Raw genomic sequence first — 20,000 nt, forward strand, 5'->3', positions numbered from 1 at the left:
TATATATATATATATATATATACATATATATATATATATATATATATATATATATATATATATATATATATATATATATACATATATATATGTGTATGTGTGTGTATGTGTATATATATATACATATATATATGTATATGTGTATATGTTTTTCTTATAGAGAACAAACAGCCAGTAGCTGAGTTGAGTGAATTCAACAGGGAGCTTTTGAGTGTAACAACAAACTCTTGAGTGCTCCACATATCTGTGAAGAACTTAATATCTCCTGAAGAAAAACTCTTCTCCTCCAGATGAAAAGTTGCAGTTACTTGTTAAAAAACGTCTCCTCTTGCCTTCATAGGGCCTTTCGTAGGTTCCTGTCACCTGATTGGCTCATAGAGCCCGTCCTCCTGGGACGTTCCCAGTCCGGTATTTCTCTGCCCGTCGGCAAGTGTCTTTTTGTTCGACGAGGGCCCGGCTGGGGCCTGACACAGACTGATGGCAGCATTAATGTAGAGCCCAAATAGTTTCTGTGATAACAGAACCATGGACGGAGTCGGGAAATTGAGAATAAAAAAAAAGCTGTGGGACAGATTCCATAGGCCATGTTACGGCCGCAGCAAACAAACACAACTTAAATGTGACCGCCAACATATCAAAGAACACCAAACCTGAGGATTAGTTCAAGTAAATTAAAGTTTATTCACAACTTAACTATTATTGATTAAACCAGCACTATGGGAGTCTTGAGGTCTGGCCAAAAAGAACAAAAGAAGGGAGCCTGAGCCAACCCATCAAGGGCCGTCAAACCCAAAACTTCCAACCCCCCCAAACTAAAGAGTAATGACTAACTAACAGAAACAAAGGCGTCGAAAACTAGACTACCAGACCTCCCTCCTCAAAGCAATAAAACACAACAGAAGACAACGGTGATCAGAGCGGCTTCAGTCTCAGGCTGTGTAGACGGAAACGATCTGAAGAGAAAACGCAAAAGTGGCGTTGCGTTCTCACTTTTTATTCCGCGTTTAGATGAGCGTTTTGGGGGGGGGGAAATGTGCATGCGTATGGTAACAAAAGTGTGTGAAATTCTATGTAGTTTGCACACCAGGCGGCTAATTGGTAGTGTGAAGCACTGCCACACAACAGCACCAAGTCCGCGCGCCTGCGTACACCTTCCTTCTACTTCTCTCCCTCTCCTCCTCCTCCTCTCTCCCTCTCCTCTCCCTAGTAGCGCCAAACCAAAACATGGCGAAGTGAACTACAACAGCACAGTCGAGGAGGTAGAGTTATTCCTCCAAACAACCTTAGATTACAAAAGCCACAAAGGCACAACAGGGCGTGGACTGGGAGTCAACTGCTGAAAAGACTCTTGTCTGTTTCTCAGAGCTGCTAGGGCAACTTGAAGGTCCGACGTATGGAAATAATCCGACATGTTTGTTGTTATTTTCCTGTACTGGCGCATGCCTGTGACGTAAAGGCGTACGCGACGAGAGCCACCGTGAACAGATCGGAGCAGACTTTTGCGTTTTTACCCTTTTTAGACGGGAACGGGAATGCGACGGTGGAGCGTTTTTAAGATTTCCACTCTGGAGGGTGGTTTCACTTTTTCTTTGCGTTTTTAAGCCCCAAAAACGCCGTCGCCGTCTAAACGAATCTGATAAAATATTTTGTCATTTTCACCCGCGAGCGTTATCGTGTAAATGGGGCCTCAGAGACCCAATCCCTGTCTCCCGGCCTTCCTTATATACAGGGGCGGGGCCACACTGGCAATCAGGAATCAGGAACACCTGAGATGAACGGAGAGGAAGAAGAGAGCCGGGCGGGCAGCGCATAACAGGGCCGTACATTAAGTCAGTGCTTAAAGCTAACGCTACGCATGGCAATTGTACGTTTCGCCAACAGTAAAGGCAGCATTGAGTCTTTGCGTTACCTTATTTGACAGAAATCTATGCATTTTTGTGTTATTTCTGACAATTTGATAAACATAAATGTGTATTATGCTCAAGTAAATAAAACCCCAATTAACAAAACTGGTGAAAAAAATAACAATTAGAGAGGAATTAAATTGCTATTTTTGTTCTCAATTCTTGTCATTTTGGGGCTGGCTAAAACCTTGCGCGCCAAAAAGTCCCCTATGCAGGAAACCCCCTGGATTTGACGATATGACTACGTCAAATTTTCCGACCGAGCCGCCCCGCTCTTGCTGTAGTTTAAAAATCCATTCAAAAGATCCCCAGAAGATTCCCAGTGGCCACCAGGCTTGCCAAACACTGGGGGAAACCCTGTTTTTTTCTGGTCACATGGTGTCTCTGCCATGGTGGACCAGGAGCAGTGAAAGCCGTCCAGTCCACAAACACAATAAACAGTCAGGCGGTGTCCCTGCAGTGGCACAACGCCTGCTTCCTGTTGCCTATTGTTTACCGCAGCTATTAAAAGTTTAAAAAAAGCCGATCCAGCGCATAGTCTCCTCTTCACTTGTACTAATATTTGACTTAAATCGCTCTCTGTTTACCTTATTTGGATATTCATTTACATCTTCCTACTTTTTGCTTCAGTCTTCTTGTGTTTTCTCTCTCGACTGTTTATTCATACTTGGTCCTTTGTTCTTCCATGCAACAGGCAGTTTCTTTTTTATTATATCATCAGACATTTGCAATACATGCATATTAGGGCTGCACAATATATTGTTATTGTTATTATTGTGAAATTAACTGACACAAATAAACACATTGCGAGAGGCTGAAAGACACTCGGGTATTTTTGTGTTAGATGAAAGAAAATATCAGTAGAAAACTGCACTTTAAATGTAACTGTCATTTCTTTTTTTAGTGGTGCCTTTTGTGTTCAATTCAATGTTCAGTTTGTCCAATAAAAGAAAGTGGGAAATGATTTCATTTGTTTTAAATTCAACATTCATTTGTTGTATTTTAGCAGAATACTGAAAGCAGCAGAACACTTTAATACTGTTTATTTAGGCACCAGTAATGTCGTTACGGTGATATATTCAACAACGTTATCGCATATTCCCCTCATTTCGTGCAGCCCTAATAATGCATACTCAGATTCTTAGTTCTCGTAGATCAGATGTTGCCTGAATTAAATTATTATTAAACATTTTGAGTGGTACCCAGCTGTAGTTTACTTCATTTAACATTTATGTTATTACCAGCTTCAAATCAAATTTCCCTCCATGAGTAATTGTACTCTGACGAAATGCAATTTCCTTCTTCTCATCTGCTGTCGATATTTTCTAACTTGCAATCAAAGGCTGTGTCTCGTTCCGCATACTTCCGTCAGTACACTGACCACTTCCTGCCGTACTGCCCACTTTCGATGGTTAGTATTGTCCCAAAAGGATCACTTATGTTAAAACACTTACCGGAAATGACGAGCGGGATGAACGCAACACATGGCAGCTGATTGGACCAACGCGTCACGTGGGTCTGGCTGCTCCCGAATTTCAAAACCGACCATAATGGCGGCTCGTTCGGAATACGATCTCGTATTTTACGAAAATAGTTCACCAAATTGTGTTTCTGAAAACATTTTAAGCGAGAAATGGGCCATGCAGTTTTTTTTGATCGTCAAAGGTCAGTTTGAAAGATTTTTGTCAGATTTTGAGAGGCGGCGAGTTGAGCCGACCACTACTCATTTGCATAAAGTAGCCGACGTCCCTGGTCCCTCCCCTTCCGCTTTGTAGTCCAGATGGCGCCCGTTTAGTACGAGTAGGGTCCATCGTTCCAAACTGAACTTTTGGACTGTTTTTAGTAGGGCTGAACGATTAATTGCATTTGCGATAATATCGCGATATGTTAAAACGCGATTTCCTAATCGCAAAGGCTGCGATTTGGTCACATGACTCGCGAGAGCAAATCAGTCTGCACTCCGCAGAGAAAGCATCAACTAGCACGCTAACGCTACGCCGTACCTTGAGCTGATTTCTGTCATTCAAACAACTCTGAGTTGTAGTTTAAAACTTTTACAGCCATTTTAATAAAATGAAGGGTTTTATTCGGGCTTGAGTCTATACGTGCAGTTAATGGATACAGACACGCAGAACTCAAGGCTCGGTTGGCAACTAGCTCTGATTAGCGGTTAGCTCCGCTTAGCTCCAGTTAGCGGTTAGCTCCGTTATAAAGATATGAGTGGAGGAGCTGCCACTGAGAGGGGTAACAACCAGACTCTGATAAATGACGTTCGGGGAGCTTTCACAGCAGCATGGCCGCGGTGTTTCAACAGTTTTATTAGTACAGTTAATCCCACGGCAAGAACACCAGCAACATGCTAACGTAACGATAGCCTCTCTGAACAAGTGCACACGGCAGCACGCAACTTCACGAGAGGGAGGGGCTGGAGGCAGAGCCTCTGTGCACTGTAAAAAAATACATTGTTGTGTGTGTGTGTATAGATATATACTATATACTATATTTTTACTTATTTAACTGTCTAGTGTGTAATTGTGTGTTCATACTATAAATTATAAATTATTATTAATTATTATTATTATTATTAGTGTCAGGGCTGCAGCACTTTGGTTTCGCCCCCTGTTTATATTCTATATATTAATTTAGCTAACTATAACAGTTGTATTAACTGTAACATAAGCAGACTCGATTCATACAACTGTGTAGCTTGCCCGTATGTCTGAGTCCACATGTCTGATGGTGAAGTGCCTGAATAATCTTTGTGTTCGTAGTTTTACCACGATACGATATTCTATAGATTCTTTGGACAACGATACAATATTTGCTGATATCTTAAAGTCGATAAGATTTTGATTCAGTTCTGGGTCCTGCGATCGATAAGAGTCGCTATCATACGGCCATTTAACACAGTTCCATTCATAGGAACTCCAAAAAGCAACTTAAATATGATGTGACAATTTCATAACTGAGCTCTTCTAGACATTTAAATGAACAACAAACTATTCTTTTTAGTAAAAAGAATAAATATGAAGTGTGAATCTGAAATAAAGGGCCGCTTTACAGACCATATATATCGATATTTTCACTTTGCATTGATTGGATCGTGGATCATTGAATCGATATTGATCCAGATCGAGGTATCCATACACCCCTAGTTCATAGATAGGGTTGGGTACCGTTTGGATTTTTAGGATTACGATGCCGAACCGGTACTTTTAAAACGATTCTGATTCCTACACCGATTCTTGAAAAACTGAAAAATGACATCAAAGAGAGGCTCTTTTATAGAGTTTTTTTTTTTTAAATTGAAAATTATTTAAATTTAACAATATATTAACGTTTTAAAGTACTTAAATATGTAATAAGAAAAAGAGTGTGATATTTTTACGTCCGTTTCGGAGCGACAGAGGGAAATGATTTCAGTCGACACATTAAGCGGAACCGAAATGAGGAACCGAAATGTGCGTTCTAATCCCTATTCATAGATGCTTAGATTACAATTTAAACACACATTTACAAAACCTTCAAAAACCAACACACAGGCTTCCAGTGATTTCTCCCTGCAGCGAAGTTTATTGATAAGTAGAGATGGGAGGATAATCCGTCGCGCTCAGGAGAGAGATGTTCCCCGTTGAAGCCCACCAGCAGGATCAAGCTAATTAGGACAGACTGAAACCTACGGCGGATTAACAATGGGCTGTACAGTAGAGAGTTAAAAGGGGGAGGGCGAGAAGAGGGGAGGGCTGCAGTGCTAAACACGCAGAGGATTAAAAAAAGAGAAGGAAGAGCACAAAACAACAATCGGCGATATTAAAGAACAGCTTGTTTATTGCTGAGGCCATATGGTCACAATTAAGTTATTTATTAAAAATGTAATAGTAACTTTATAACCTTTTTCACCAGTAAACTGTTAAAACGACAAAAACAACCACAAGATGGAAAGAAGGGTATTTAAAGTGATCATATTATGTTCATTTTCAGGTTCATAATTGTATTTAGAGGTTGTACCAGAATAGGTTTACATGGTTTAATTTTCAAAAAACACCATATTTTTGTTGTACTGCCCATTGCTGCAGCTCCTCTTTTCACCCTGTGTTCAGGTCTCTGTTTTAGCTACAGAGTGAGACCTCTCACTGCTGTAACATCTTTGTTGGCAGTCGCACATGTGCAGTAGCTAGGTAAGGATTACATCATCTAGCTAGTTTGTTTCTCCAACTTCAGCAGTACAAGGCAGGATTAGCTGGGAGACGTCTTCTAAACGAGGGCGCACTTCCAACTGTGTGTGTGGAATACCTGCAGAACAGGGACATGGAAGTAGTTCTTTTGTAGATTATGATAAACTAGTGTGTGTTGTAGCAGTGTTTTGCTATTCAGAACGAACTAGCGTGCTACGGTTAGCCACCTCGTTTCGGCTAGTGACGTAGAAAGCCGTGCAGATTTTGACCAGCTCACCCAGAGACTGAAGGCAGGACACATTCAGAAACCGTATCTCACTCTAAACAGCATGGATGGGTTTTTTTTTTCCAAGTTTGTATGCGTGTGGAAACATCAGAGACACAAAATAACACCCCAAATCCCAGAAAAAGTGATTTTTTTTCATAATATGGGCACTTTAACAATAGCTTGGAATCTGTGCGCTTTGAGTGGTCATTAAGACTAGAACAACGTAGTATAAATGCAGTCCATTTACCATCTGTAAAACAAAGTTTCTCCAAAAATCATGCAAAAGCACCACTTTAAATGTGTTTAACAGAAGAGTTCTCACAAGTTTCTTGAAAATAAATCATTCAGCATTGAAAAAAATGACTAATTGACTAAAGGAAACTAATCGAAGGCAGCCTTAAGAACTTTGTAGAGTCATTACGTTAAAATGTTGACAGATTTTCTTTATTTTTATATGAAATATACTTTGGAAACTTAACCTTAATCTTTTTTTTGAGGGCCGTTAACTCAGTGTGAGAAACATAAGGAGGAAATTATCACGTTATTTGTTGCCGTGGATGTTCCTGTCAGAGGAACCTAGGAGGGCTTTTATGTTTGACTGAATAAAAAGCCAGAGTCTGACTTAGTAACACCCGGTCTGAACACTGTTATCTAAACATTTCATATTTTCTACATCGGCTAGCACATTTACTTGACTCTGCAGTTGATGTGATCAGCGTTCCCTTCCCCTGCACTCGTTGGCTTCCAGCCGGAACTTTCAGAGGTTTTTAGGTAACAGGAACGGAGGCCGTGTTTTTAGCAGATTTAGGTCTGGTTGTTCTGCCTAAACAAAATCAAATCATCCCTATCGGATCAGCAGGATACGTCACGCCTGCTGTCATGATCGTCAAATCCGTCACAGGCTCTGTGTGTGTGTGTGTGTGTGTGTGTGTGTGTGTGTGTGTGTGTTTCTTCCCCAAGCAGTTGTTATACAAATAGGACCAACAGAATTTAAGCCCTACATGTGATATACTGTATGTTGCCGTCTCTTGACATTCACTAAATGTGTTAAGGGACTTTATTACAACCTGTCGTGTCTTTTTCAGTGGGATTATTGTAACTGAAATGTGTCCCCAACTAAAAGCAGGCACCTAATGTAGAGCTGCAACAATTAATCTCTCTGTGACTTGTGTTAACTATTCGATTAATCAAGAAAATAATCCACAGATTAATCAACATTGAAAATAATCGTCAATTGCAGCCAGGTCTTTAAATTAACACCCGCCAACCCTGCCAAAAGCAGGTAAAAATGAACTGTCTGTTTGAATCGGCCGGCTGCAGGAACAATGCTGAAATGTTGCCAGATTAGAAAGAAATTTGGGCGGTTTTGTGTGTGTGTGTTTGGCTTTGAAACGTAGCATTTATCTGGCAACACCATGTGGTGACGTTTTCATACAACCATCGTGTGGTATCGATTACAAGCTACGGTGAAACCAAGAAGACGAACGAAACGGCGCGAAACAAACCAGAGGATCTGAGATTAAAGTAAAGTTAATTTAGGAAAAAAACTAAACAAACGTGGATATATTTTTCAGGAGTTAAGAAACCAGAAGAGCAAAAGAGGAAGGCTGCATGGACAGGGGACAAAAAAAAACATGGCTAGTGGAAAATCTAATTAGCTGGTAACTTTGAAAATCTACTAGCCATGTTGGCTGGTGATCAAAAAAGTTGTTTTAAAGCCCTGGTCGCAGCTTCTACATACCACCAGCCAAATGGCTAGTAAATGTTTAAATTTGACCAGCCACTCAATATATTACCATTGTTTGTTTGTTTTTTTGGGCCGGTGAGTGAAGAAAATCTAGCAGCCCAGGGTTCAACAGTTAAGGGTTGCCCGATGGCCCGGGGCAAGTAAAACGCCACGTTGGGCAAGTTAATATAACAACCCAGAAGCCCCTTTGGACATCATCATTTCATTTGAATGTGCTGTTGGCCAATCAGGTAACAAGTTGGCACTTGTTTTTTTGACGTTTTTGTTTACATTTTGGCACTTTTTAAAAATTTTAAAATGTTTTTTCACGCTTTTGACGTTGTTTTTTTCTCCTAAGTTTGGCATTTTGTCTATTTTTTTCCAAACTTTTTTTCGACGAAAAAAATTGTATAGGGGCCAGTAAAAATTGACTTCGGGCAAGTTGATTTTTTTTTTTTTTTTTTTACTTGCCCGACCAGACAATTAGGAAAAAAAAAAATTATGTTGAACCCTGCAGTCACTTGCTGATTTCTCCAGCATTTCGGCTGGTAAAAGGCACTTATTTTGAACCCTGCACACATCCACGCAAAGATTAAACTCTTTGTCTCGTCTCCTTTGTGTCATATTGTGTGCGTTTTTAAATTCCTCCCGCCCCCACAGCTCAACACAGACTGCCACATGATTATCGCCGGCTGCACAGTAATAAATGCCATTTTTATGCATTGATATATGGGGCCATTCTAGGTTATAATTCTAGTTAATGAGGGCTTTATAATTAATGTCATCACCCTCTGCATCTGAGCCACCCCATTACCGCCCTTCTAGGAACCCTATAATGGCACACATTAGACATTTGGGCTCCATCAATCAGCCCCTTGGCCTGTGCAGCGCTGGGACGGCGATCAGCTGCAGAGTCCCAGAGGTCGTTCCGGCTCAACGGCAGCAATCAGCTGCGCTCTGATCGCACATAGCCGGTTTAAGGAAATCACTCCACTGTATCATCGCAGGGGAGAAGCAGGTTTAATGGTTAACCTAAGAGATACCTAATGAACAGGAAAGAGCAAAGAGCCAAGGCTACTGTCGGCGGGGAAAAAAAGTCAATCTGGGAACCGACTCTGAGATCATTCCAGTAGGGCTGCGTATTGTCTGAACATTTTTCAATACGACTGCCAGTATCTGATATTAAAACATTCTTCAATTCCTTACATTATGTAATATAAATGTGTTTTGCAAAAAAAAATTTTTTTTTGATTAATTCAATCTCATTCACTTCGAAGACTGAATCATGAATCCGGCCAAAATTAGATTAGTGCTGCAACTAACGATTATTTTCATTATGGATTAATCTGTCGATCATTTTCTGGATTAATGGATGAGTTGTTTGTTCTATAAAATGTCAGAAAATTGGAAAAAAATGTGGATCAGTGCCCAAGATGACGTCCTCAAATGTCTTGTTTTGTCGAAAGATATTCAGTTTGCTGTCACAGAGGAGAGAAGAAACTAGAAGATATTCACATTTAACAAGCTGACATCACAGAAATGTAACTTATTTCATAATAAATCAATAAATCACTCAAATGGGGCTGGGTATCGCCAATGATTTCTTGAATTGATTCGATCCTGATTCAGTCTTGATTCGATGTGAATCCGGTTCATTCTCACAGAACTTATGCTTTAAAAGTGTCCAAGCAAGAAGCAACCGTCGAATATGTTTTATAATGCACCAGGTTAATGTTTACATTAAGAATTCATCCCCAAAAACGTGGGCTTATTTGAAGCCTCCACCATAATCATTTTAAAATGTCATAACATCATATAGAACAAAAAACAGAAAGTAATAAGACAACATAAAATTGATACAAACTAATAAATTAAAAATACATTTATACATAAAGAAACAGCACACGCAAACTCCTTCACTTGGGGTAAGGACTCATTCCCTACCTGGAATTAATCGATATCAGATCACTCATACAAAGAGCGATTTTAATTGGAGAGTTGATTATTTTAACCCAGCCCTAGTAGAGTTTTTCGGTTCACCTTCCTCACTGTTTTTACTCTGTAAAAAGTTGTAGATGTGAAGTCGGGAGTTGCCTCTCGTTGCGTCTCTCCGATCTCGCTGCAGCTTTTCACATGTAGCTTCAAATCAAGAGTCGGTCTGTTAAACCCTGAAAGAGCGAGATGAGATTTAGAGCCTGGTTTTTTAGCTTCCAACAGAACGTCCTTAATGAAGAAAATCCATCACTGTGCCCCTGCTTAGTGCCACATTATGCCTCTCCATTTCAACCCCCCCTTCCCTCCAGTCATTGAATCGGAGTGATGTGCTGATTTCACACTGAGCTAAATGTCACAATACTCTCCCGTTCACTCGGAGAACCTTTCCTAGATGTTCTATGTCCTCCCCCTCCCTATTGTCTTTTCCCCGTCTCTCTCCTCTGCACCTTTTTTTCGTCCATATTAACACGTCTGACAACACATTTCACATGACTGTTCGCACACACTGTGCCGGTGTAAACAGTAGGCAGACGTTACTCTGCGGTTGAAGATCATGGTGGTAGAAGTTTAAAATACAGAAAATTCTTTGGAGAGAGAACACCAACGGTGAAAAGTAACAGCAGGGATTTATTATCTTGGAGCGAGGACGAGGTGGAACTGTTACTGAAAGGTATGTAAGCTACCTAACGGATAAGACGACTGACATGCGTCCTCGTTTCCAAAAGGTCTCCGTTTGTGCCGTCCTGACTACAAAGCAGCCCCGGAGTTTTAGAACCAAAACGGGGGCAGCAGTGTGTCCAAATGTCTCCGTTTTAGGGGCTCGGAAACGGAAGATGTATTTGTTTCCAGACCAAAACGTAGTAGTGTAGCCGTAGTCCATCATACCACTGAGTTAAATTAATTGGGTTACATTCAGGTGAAGCTAATGACTATGGGGCATCAAGAGTTTATTCTGACAAACACCAAATTAAGTTAACCCTTGTGTTGTCTTCGGGTCAAATTTGACCCGTTTTCTAAATGTCTATATCAGAAATATGCGTTTCTTCATAACTACCTAATTTGGATTACCCCAAAAATAACACAGATGATTCAATACAACGCGCTGCGCAAGTACAACAAAAGATCGGATCTCTACTTTCATTGAATTTCTGCTTTTTTTTTAACTCAAGAATTAGGTATAATTTCCTATAAATGAGGTTTTTTTATTGACCATGAATTCCAAAAATAAGTTATAAGTGAACTAGTTTTGAGTTGGTGTTGGCGGTGTTTATACATGGTAGTGAAAAGAAGCGTTAAACATCAAAAAAGCGCCAAAAAACATTGAATAAAAGCGCCAAAAGAGACAAAAACGTCCGAAAAAGTGTTGACTTTCACTTTTGACCGAGAGGACGATGCACGGTCGAATGGAAGACTACACGAGGGTTAATGAAAAGTGTGCTCCTTGATGCATGTGAGACTAAAAAATGGACTCATAATATGTTATGAGTTATAATGGTTGGATTGTTACTGCTGTGCTTCTAATCTTCCCTTGAAACCAGACACTCATGCTGGAAAATGGAACTTGGGAATAAAAACAAACGCCATGAATAATATTGTGCTGTGGTCACAAGCACGATGCTCCTGCTTTTAAGTATTTCTACATCAGTTTATATGGTTATGTGGGAGATATTTGCACGAAACTAACTAACCCTAACTCGTTTTAGTGTTTGACCAATAAAATCCCTTTCAGATGATCTCGTTATGAGATCAATGGCGAGGCAACAGTGCGAGTTTGTCATCATTTCTCAACCGCCCTGGACCGCGTCACATTTTGTGAATTTTTCTGACTCATCACCAAAGATTGAGGTCACAGTAACAAAGCCGTCAGATAAAAGTGAAGGACAGGAACAGGAAACCTTTCCTCTAATAAAGGTCAAGATTTCTTCACACAGAAGGATACATTTCCCTTCAGTAAACACGGTGACACGTGTAAGAGTGTGTGATACCAAAGTATTTACCGTGTGAGGCAATATGAATTTGTCACGTGGACTAGTATTCCCCTCCTCCCGTTTTCTGGAACTCTATTTGTAACTCTTGTTAACGTGGCGGTATGCAGAGTTTGAAAGCTGAGATTAAACTCATAAATATGAAAACTGCCCAGGGCTCAGGGGAGTTTAATGACCTTGTGTCTCGATGTTAATGTTGAACCCTGGTGTGTGTGTGTGTGTGTGTGACTGTGTGACTGTGTGTGTGACTGTGTGTCAGTTGGGTCAGTTGTCACTCTGTTAAAAAGTTGAACACTAGGGTTTTGTTGTGTCCCCTGAGGTACTGTGTGTGTGTGTGTGTGTGTGTGTGTGCATATCAGTTGCGTCTGTTCTCACTTAGTTGAAAAGTTGAACACTAGTGTTTAGTTGTGTCCCCTGAGGAGACTTTGTTTTTGTGTTAGTGAATGAAGAAAGTCAGATCTCTGTCAGGTGTGTGTGTGTGTGTGTGTGTGTGTGGGTTTATCTAGTTTCCCTGTGTGTGATTAGCTGTGTGTTTGCTTGCAGTGTGACCTTTTGAGTGCACGGTCAGGACAGATGGAGGGAAGCTGGAATGTTACAAGCAGAAACCTGCAGGTTTGACACTCGCTGCTGCTGTTTGAAGGAAAACACATCACTACATAACGTCACCATAGAAAGAAGCACGGCTGCAAGTAACCAACGGCAATTTCAGTATCAGTCAATATTTCCCTGTTGTTTTGATAATTTCAGGAAAACGCATAACAGTAAGCATGATCGGTCCGCATACAGTAAAGGCGATGAGTCTGTGTTACCTTATTTGACAAAAAATCTATATGCATTTGCCTGTTTTTTTTCTGACGATTTGATAAACAAAAATGTTGATTACACTGGAGCAAATACCACCGTTAAAATCACAGAGAGGGAGTCCGACACAGCCAGACTCTGGACGTTCAAAGTGAGATAAGCGCTCCTATTAAAGTTTATGCCCTACTTTTCAACTGTTGTTTGGTAAATTGCTATTAAACACAGTCAAAGAGGATTTCAGTTGCTATCTTTTCTTTCAATTCTTATCATTTTGGCATTGGTTTCCCTTTGGGGCTGGCTAAAACCTCTTTGGGGGGCCGCCAAAAACTCCTCTATGCAGGAAAACCCCCTGGATAATAACAGGGAGGCCCTTTTAATAGACCTCACATTGAGCCTGGTATATGGCGCATTCATACACACGGATTAGATTTTAGTGTGGATGCCCAATTTACAGCATTTTGATGTTTAGTGCATTGAAATGATGACGATCAGACTACCTGTTCAGAGTACAGGGTCAACGTGGCCGGGGGGGGTCTCGAGTCGTTACGACTACCGCACAGATGGTGGCTCAATCATGGTGTTAAATATAGCAGCAATAAATTATATCCAAAGAGCACAACCAGAGGCATACAAAGACATAATCTCCTATGGTTGAATTCAAATTTAGTACATAAAGTTGACCATAAATAAAAACAGCAACATTTAATCCTGGAAAAAGGTTTCAGATTGCTTTGAAAACTTACATAAGCATTAGTAAATATATCAACTGTCCACTCTGCATAATAGGTTGTATTTGGGTCATGTGCAGTTATGTAAATAGTCACGTGAATTCTGGACCTAAATATTCCAATTTCAAGAGCGTTGAGGAAGCTTCAAATTAAGAATTAAAATTAAATAGTGACATGTAAAACCCTATATTTTGACAGAATTTTCTGTTACTCCATCTGCATATCAAGTGAAATCATGTCGGGTCCTGACCCCAAGCTGGAGAACATCTGTAGAAACTATGCTTAACTTTGCATATTTTTCCAAAAGCTGGGATAGTCTCTAGTCACCCCCCTAACTAGGGCTGAACGATTTTTGAAAATAATCTAATTGCGATTTTTTTCCCCAAATATTGCGATTTCGATTTGATTATTTTTTTAAGCTTTGTCTTCTGTATTATTCAACAAAGACAAACAATAAATCATGTTATAGTATGAACAACACACAATTACACACTAGACAGTTAAAAAAGTAAAATTATAGTATACACACACACACACACACAGACACACACACACACACACAGACACACACACACACACACACACACACACACACACACACACACACACCAGTGTATTATTTTTTTTTTTACAGTGCACAGAGGCTCTGCCTCCAGCCCCTCCCCCTCGTGAAGTTGCGTGCTGCCGTGTGCACTTGTTCAGAGAGGCTATTGTTACGTTAGCATGTTGCTGGTGTTCTTGCCGTGGGATTAACTGTACTAATAAAACTGTTGAAACCCCGCGGCCACGCTGCTGTGAAAGCTCCCCGAACGTCATTTATCAGAGTCTGGTTGTTACCCCTCTCAGTGGCAGCTCCTCCACTCCATATCTTTATAACGGAGCTAACCACTAACCGGAGCTAAGCGGAGCTAACCGGAGCTAACCGCTAATCAGAGCTAGTTGCCAACCGAGCCTTGAGTTCTGCGTGTCTGTATCCATTAACTGCACGTATGGACTCGAACCAGAATAAAACCCTTCATTTTATTAAAATGGCTGTAAAAGTTTTAAACTACAACTCAGAGTTGTTTGAATGACAGAAATCAGCTCAAGGTACGGCGTAGCGTTAGCGTGCTAAGTTGATGCTTTCTCTGCGGAGTGCAGACTGATTTACTCTCGCGAGTCATGTGACCAAATCGCAGCCTTTGCGATTAGGAAATCGCGTTTTAACATATCGCGATATTATCGCAAATGCAATTAATCGTTCAGCCCTACCCCTAACCCTGCACGGGGTAAGCAGTGGATTAGGGCTGTACCCAATGAGTTCCAGGCTTCCAAGCTTCATTCATAGCGTTGAAATAGGGCTGAGCGATATGGAGAAAATCAAATATCACAATATTTTTGACCAAATACCTCGATATCGATACCGCAACGTTATTGCAGTGTTGACTGTAATGGTGCTTTCCCAAAATATTTACACGATGATAATTTAGATGAATAATCATCAGTAATGTGGATTTAATGTCTAAGTGAGTAAAGGCAAATAATAGAACAGTTACACCAGTCTGGTAAGTTCGGAAAAGTACATCACTTCACTTTAAAACCAGAAAAAGACAACACTTATGTCATATCATGATATTACGATATCCAAAATCTAAGACGATATCTAGTCTCATATCACGATATCGATATAATCTCCATATATTGCACAGCTCTACGTTGACATTTAAATTCTAAGTCAGTATTTGAATGCTGCGCAGCTCCTTTTTTTTGCATGCCTATTCATTCTGTTTTAGATCCGGTATTTCTGCACAGTGTAAGATAAAGATTAGGCTACACTAACATTAATAGGTTAGGCTGTTTGTCACTAGGGCTGGATTTTGTTCAGAAAATTTCACAATACTGTGACTTCGATACCGGTTCCTAAACCATACTTTTTTCTATACCAATTTTATAAATCAGAAATAAATTACAACATTACACAAATCTTTTGATTTATGTTTCAGCTCCTACTCGGTGATCCCCTGTGTCTCTGGGTAACGTAGAGTTTTTCCTGTAACGTTAGACAGCCGATCACAGACCTCATCAGATGTTGGTAGAAGCGCGCTGCGTGCCGATTGGCTCACTGACGCTGATGAGATTGACTCCTTAGGTATTGTAATTGGGTATTGAATGACGAGGCATTTTCCGATACTCGATACTTTAGAGGCAATTCGGTCCGTGCTTAAAAAGCAGGGTTGGCCATCGTTTGGATTTTAACGATTCTGATTACAATTCTGATTCTTCCTTTCGATTCCGGTTCTTATCGGTTCTCGATTCCGATTCTTTGAGGGGTGGAGTTGAAACGGGTCACATTTCATTTGATTCAATGGTGGTTTGCAGTTACAGGGCTTTTTCAACGTAAAATAAAGTCCCACTAGAGCGCTGCTTACGCTCACGCTCCAAGGCTGCAACACAACAAACGCCTGGCCGCTACGGAAACCAAAACTTGCGCATATTAAAGGGGAACTATGCAGTTTTTTTTAGCTTAATTTACCCTAACTGAACAGCTTCGGAGTCATTGGAATGGTTATATGACTTTTTTCAAGTTGAATGGTGGTCGTCTCGCTCCCCCCTAGCGCCTGTGAGCGGAAAAAACACCCTCGCAACTTCTGGCCGGCCTCAGCGTCAGGAAGCATCGCGTGATATCAGGTCTCGCCATGTAACGAATTGCTTTAGGCACTGCACACATACAGGAACCGGCTAGCTATAAGAACAAGGTAGCGATGGAGTTTTTCACACTATCGTCATGGCTGAGCCGGCAAAAAAAGAAGCAGAAAGCTAGGAAAGCACTGTCGGAGGAACAGAGAAAGAGGAAACGGCAGACTGACCGAGAGAGGAGTCAGACACAAGTAAACATAGGAGCTGCCAAATATCTATTCTGAAGCTGTAGGGGGAGCTCTATAGAGAAACCTGCCAGCAAAAAGAGAGAAAACAGAGAAGAAATGGCCAAAACTGCATAACGCCCCTTTAAATTGGTAAGCGATGATCGGATTTGAAACCAAATCCTCTAAACGATTCCAATTAAGAAACGATTCTTCTGGAATCGTAATTTTTGAAACGATTCCAAGTAGGAATGGGCTCTCGATGCCCAACCCTACTAAAAAGTATTGAATTACGGTACCCAGCCCTAGTTGTCACGGAGTGCTTTTGGATGCTGGTCTGAGGCCAGATGCTGCTCTTGTTGATACTGGGAGCATGAGGACACGTGAAGGCTCTGTAACTCTGCACCTGTTTCATGCCGCGGTGATCACTGTTTACACACACACACACACACACACACACACACACACACACACAGACACACAGACACACAGACTCTCTGTCAATACACGGTTCATGACATGCATGGCTTGTGTGTTTCAGTGGGCGTGACAGTTCCACGTACCGAGTCTTAGTGTAAATCAAACGACGCGTGGGAGCCGTCTGGTGTGTGCGTGTCGTGTTTGTGGAAGTTGCTGCCGCGGCGGCCGCCGCACGCCACTCCCTGTCCTGATTGGGCGGATTGTTAACCTTTTGGGCTGTGGCCAGTAATGGAGCTTCCAACAAAACATCCTGCTTCCTCTAGCTCAGCCGCAGCACAAACACAGCACTCCAAACAAATACTAAACATGGACGCTTATCCTCCTAAATCCCCTTAGAACACTACTGGGGCTGCAACTAACCTAACTAACATTTGCGACTACTTTTCTGGATTACTCGACTCGTTGTTTGGTCTATAAAAGGTCAGAAAATGGTGAAAAATGTGGATCAGTGTTTCCCCAAAGCCCCAGACGACGTCCTCAAAATATCTCGTTTTTTCCCTAACTCAAAGATATTGAGTTTACTGTCACAGAGGAGAGAAGAAACTAGAACATATTCACATTTTACAAAGCAGACATCAGAGAATTATTACTTTTCATAAAAAAAAAGACTCAAACTCACTGCCTTTTTAAACTTTCCTTCATGCTTAATTGAGTTTCTCCACCAAGAATCATGCAAAAGCAGAAAAGTACCAGAAAAGTGCATATAGGTTTCTTGAAAACAAATCATTAAGCATGAAAAAGGAAAAAAAAAAAAAAAAAAGACTAATTGAGAAAAGAAATATTTGCCGACTGAGACCAAAAACGACCGATTTGTCGACTGATCGACTCCAGTTTTGGCTTGTGTAGCAGCAGAGCAGGTGTGATGCACACAGGTATGAAAAACTGAACATCACTCAGCTTCCTTTTTGAAGTTATTTAGATAGTGATGAAAGCCCACACTTGAGAATTGAGTGGCTCCATCGCGACCTCGTTTTTCACACTCTCACCCCGGTGCTTTCAACATAAACCTCCTCCCTTCTGCAAACACTCCCCCCGGCTCTCAGATTATCATTCAGTTTCACCGGAAGTAATCTGGGCCTGCAGATGTGACTGAGCACGCACGCACGCACGCACGCACCACGCACGCACACATGCCAGGAACACGCCCAGGATTAAAGCATTTAGGTTAAAATATCACTTTTAATCCTTGGGGAATTAAACAGGCGATGAGTAGACCAGCGAGTTACTATACAGTGTTCATTCAGAGAGCTTTTTATTCAGATCAGACATGCTGCGTGCTAAGGCCTGTCACTGACACGTTACAGTGTTAGCTGGATGGCAGGCGTAGCAGCAGAAAGGACTCTAACTAACTAACATTGAGTCACCTGCAGGCAGTGCAGTTAAAATGTCGAGGTATTTATTTCAGAGATGTGTCTGTAAGCTTTACTGTCCACTCTTGAAATCGGACACTGTGTGAAAACGGTCAGTGTAACGCTTATCACTTCAATTTTCTAAGCACAAACGGACATTTGGAAAAACAGAAAAATGGGTTAACATATCCAATTTTTCATTTTTTCCCACCTTGACAAATTAAAAAATTGGATCTTTAAACTGTTTTTCCAATTTTCTGTTTTTATTCAGAGGATCAGAAATTTAGAAAATTACAAAATTGCGTCTGGGCTCCAATTATTCAATACTGCAATGGTATTCTCTTCCTCTACTTGGACTGGATGTGGAATATGCAGGTCATTAACTGCATATGGACCAAAAAAAAACCAAAAAACTGATAGACTTTGGGGTCAGAGGTGCAACTGATGGTTTCGAGTGGGGGGGCGGAGTAGCTAGGCGGAACGAGGGAGAGAATACCATTGCAGTATTGAATAATTGGAGCCCAGACGCAATTTTTATAATTTTCTAAAGCGTTACACTGACCGAAAACGACCAGCACCCCCACATGTTCTGGTTTCTCTCTACCCTGCTGCATTGTTAAGAACATGAATGTTGTCGTTAACAGTCGACCCCCAGAGCAGTTACATAGAGACAGAGCCGAGGGTTTCGTGCAGACGGAGACCCTAAAGACATCCATCTGTGAAAATGGCCAAGGCAGTTTTTCCCTCGCCAAAAGGTCCTCTAACTTCGGAGCGTTATTTTCAGTGACGTGGATTCCTCAGAGCGTCTAGTTTCACCGATGACACCAATATCTTCACCCTAGCTTTAAAAACGGAGCCTCTTAAAAGATCACTCTCTAGATTTTTACGAATCTATCAGATCATTCAAATGAAGATCGATTTGAATCATACCATTTCTTTTTTTTTTTAACCCAGCCCTAGTATGTTGATGTGTTGATGCGCCTGTGTCGGAGCCTGCGTACTGGCGTGAGCTGCGGCTTCACATCAACAACAAGAGAGGCTGGTGTTTCCATGCGTGTTGTACGCCGTCAGTGTGTGTTGCCCTTTACATGTCCTGTTTGTACTGCAGGGAGGCACGCCGATTGTAAAATATTTTACGAGCGCCGAGGCATAAAAGAAAGCTGCACAGTGCATATTACTTTATTGATTTACTGGAATGATGTCATAAAAAGTGTGTTCATAACACAGACGCCGCCAGCTGGGAAGAGCATGAACTTGGGAACGTAGAAACGATTGTAACTTGAGGGTCTGTTTCAGAGACACACACACACACACACACACACACACACACACACACACACACACACACACACACACACACACACACACACACACACACACACACACACACACACACACACACACACACACACACACACACGTGAAACCATTCAATTTATTTGTTGTGTCCAATCACAACAGGAGTTATCTCTAACATATCGAGTAGGTCTAAACATTCTTTATACAGGCAGAAATCTCAGGGATCGTTACCATTTTCCTTATACCTTAATTACAGCAGTCTATGAGTTTGTGCCAAACGCCCACATGCCAATCTCTCTCGCGCGCTAATAACGTCCATGTTTGTGTTCTGGCTTAGCCCTCCATCATCTTGTTGGCTCACCTCTTATCAACCTCCTTCTCTTAACCTCTGCTTCTTCTCTCCCTCCTTCTATCACACGCTCTTTTTTCCATCTGTTTATCCTGAGTCAT

The 20,000-nt window shown here is 41.2% G+C and overlaps 1 protein-coding gene and 1 long non-coding RNA gene across 9 annotated transcripts in view; both read left to right on the plus strand.

Annotated features, from left to right (window-relative positions):
- The window catches only part of LOC118496219, a 15,013-nt gene extending 3,804 nt beyond the window's left edge, over positions 1-11,209 (plus strand). The window contains exons 2-3 of the long non-coding RNA XR_004898726.1: positions 5,726-5,728; positions 11,041-11,209. This is a non-coding gene — a long non-coding RNA (uncharacterized LOC118496219). The remainder of the gene's footprint in view (positions 1-5,725; positions 5,729-11,040) is intronic.
- Positions 1-20,000, plus strand: part of mast2 (microtubule associated serine/threonine kinase 2) — a 264,432-nt gene that overhangs the window by 10,246 nt on the left and 234,186 nt on the right. The window lies entirely within an intron of this gene.

Source organism: Sander lucioperca, chromosome 11 (genome assembly GCF_008315115.2).
Source record: "Sander lucioperca isolate FBNREF2018 chromosome 11, SLUC_FBN_1.2, whole genome shotgun sequence".
NCBI lineage: Eukaryota > Metazoa > Chordata > Actinopteri > Perciformes > Percidae > Sander > Sander lucioperca.